Raw genomic sequence first — 2,817 nt, 5'->3', positions numbered from 1 at the left:
CAAACTTGAATAAAAAGACTCTTGTGTGTTTGCATCAGCATCATGTTCCCTGGCGGTCTCCAGGGGTTCTTGCAAACTGGGCATAACATCCTGACTAGGGCTCCCAAGTGCTGGAATTAAAAGTGTGTACCACCACCTCCCAGCTCCATTTATTTAAAGAATACTCCAAGCTGATGTCAAAAGAATATGGACCTGTTTGTAATCCCAATGACAATCAAGTGGATTTCTTTTCCCCCAATTCCCTAAAGCATTTGTTGCTAGTTGGTTTCTTAACTTTTGCCATTGTGATGGGACAAGATTAAATGTTTTCATTTGCATTTCCCTAATTAATAAAAACAATGAAAATTTTTTATGTATTTCTTAGACATTACTTTCTTCTTTTGGGAATTCTTTGATGAGGTTTCAGATATTTGCATAAGTCATTTATTTTTTGACTCTGTGTTTTGAGTTTTTATATATTCTAGATACTAATCTTGTCAGATTTATATGGCAAGAATTCTCTCCCATTATTCTGAGCATCCTTTTTATGAAGATGATTTTTTAATTAATTATCATTTTACACTCCATATTTTATCCCCCCCAACCCCTGTCTACCCTCCGACTGTTCCACATCCCATACCTCCTTCCCATCCCCCTGTCTCCACATGGATACTCACCCCTCACCCCTAACCACTCAACTCCCTGAAGCCTCCAGTCTCTTGAAGGTTACGTGCATCATCTCTGAATGAACACAGACCCAGCAGTCCTCTACTCTAGGTGTGTTGTGGCCTTGTTTGGTCGTCCAGCATTTGAGAGATTCTGGGGGTCCCAGTTAATTGAGATTGCTGGGCCTCCTACAGTATTTCCTTTCTCCTCAGCTTCTTTCAGCCTTTCCTAATTCAACCACAGGGGTCAGCAGCTTCTGTCCATTGGTTGGGTGCAAATATCTGCATCTGACTCTTTCAGCTGCTTGTTGTGTCTTCCCTAGTGCTGTCATGCTAAGTCCCTTTTTTGTGAGCACTCCATAGCCTCGGTAATAGTGTTAGGCCTTGGGACCTCTACTTGAGCTGGAACCCACTTTTGGCCTGTCATTGAATTGACCTTCTTTTCCTCTGGCTCCTCTCCATTTCCATCCCTTTAATTCTTTCATACAGGGACAATTATGGGTCAGAGTAGTAACTGTAGGATGCCCCCCCCCTTTCCCTCATTTGATGTCCTGTGTTCCCGCTGGAGGTGGGATCTATAAATTCCCTCTCTACTGTTGTTCATTTCATCTAAGGTCTCTCCCTTTGAATCCTGAGAGTCTCTCACCTCTCAGATATCTGGTGCATGCTTGTCTAGTCCTAATTCCAGTAGGATCGCATCAATTATGCCTCCATTATTTTGATACTGACGATTGGTTTGTAGTAAATTGCTGTTAGTATGTTTAGGTTTTGATGTGTTATTAGTTTCTGTTTGTAAAAATTTTACTGAGTATTTTTGCATTGAAATTGATTAGTCAGATTGGTATGAAGTTCTCATTTTTGGTTGAGTCTTTGCATGCTTTAGGGATCAGAGTAACTGGGGATTCACAGAATGAGTTGGGTAGTATTCCTTCTCTTTCTATTTTATGGAATAGTTCAAGAAAAATTGCTATCAAGTCTTTCTTGAAGGTCTGGCAGAATTCTGCACTAAATCTATCTGGCCCTGGGCTTTTTTTTTTCCCCCCCTTTGGTTGGGTGTTTTTTTTAAATTAATTGATATATTTATTTACATTTCAAATGATTTCCCCTTTTCTGGACCCCCACTCCCAGAAAGTCACATAAGCCCCCTTCCCTCCCCCTGTTCTCCCACCCACCCTTTCCCACTTCCCCGTTCTGGTTTTGCCCTATACTGCTTCACTGAGTCTTTCCAGAACAAGGGGCCACACCTCCATTCTTCTTGTACCCCATTTGATGTGTGGATTATGTTTTGGGTATTCCAGTTTTCTATGTTAATATCCACTTATTAGTGAGTGCATACCATGATTCATCTTTTGAGTCTGGGTTACCTCACTTAGTATGATGTTCTCCAGCTCCATCCATTTGCGCCGAGTTTCCCCGCATTTGGGGAAATCGCAGGGCTCAGCACACCCCAAGTGAAATGGGTGAGCCTCGCCCTGGGAAAACCACCTTCGTGATCATGGTATCTCCCCTGCCAGGTAAGTATGGTTGGATGGTTTTTAATGACTTCTTCTATTTCCTTATGCGATATGGCCCTGTATCCATTCTTCTGTTGAGGGACATCTGGGTTTTTTTCAATTATCTGGCCTTTTACAAATAAGCCTGCTATGAACATAGTGGAGCACATGTCCTTTTGATATGGAGCATCTTTGAGTATATATTCAGAAGAGGTATACTTGTGTGTTCAGGTAGAAATATTCCCAAATTTCTGAAAAACTACCAAATTGACTTCCAAAGTGTTTGCACAATTTTTCACATAAAGCTACCTACAAAAACAAACATATTGGGAACCAACAGTCATCTCTCTTTAGTATCTTTCAATATTAATGGACTTAATTCACCTATAAAAAGGCATAAGCTAACAGACAAAGTGTGGAGCACAGACTGAAGGAAAGACCATACAGAGACTGCCCCACATGGAGATCCATGCCATATACAGTTAAAAAACACAGTCATTATTTTGGTTTCCAATAAGTGCTTGCTGATAGGAGCCTGATATAGCTGTCTCCTCAGAGGCTCTCTCAGTGCCTGATAAATACAGACACTCTTAGCCAACCATTGAACCAAGCACAAGCTACCCAATGGAGAAGCTAGAAAAAGGACCCAAGGACCTGAAGGAGTTTGTAGCTCCAAAGGA

General features: G+C 41.4%; 1 pseudogene; it reads right to left on the bottom strand.

Moving 5' to 3' along the window:
- Positions 1-2,036: 2,036 nt before the first annotated feature.
- LOC127675915 (uncharacterized) lies at positions 2,037-2,166 on the bottom strand (annotated as a pseudogene).
- Positions 2,167-2,817: the final 651 nt, after the last annotated feature.

The sequence above is a fragment of the Apodemus sylvaticus genome, chromosome X (assembly GCF_947179515.1).
Source record: "Apodemus sylvaticus chromosome X, mApoSyl1.1, whole genome shotgun sequence".
NCBI classification, from domain to species: domain Eukaryota; kingdom Metazoa; phylum Chordata; class Mammalia; order Rodentia; family Muridae; genus Apodemus; species Apodemus sylvaticus.
This window is presented reverse-complemented; position numbering and strand designations above follow the sequence as displayed.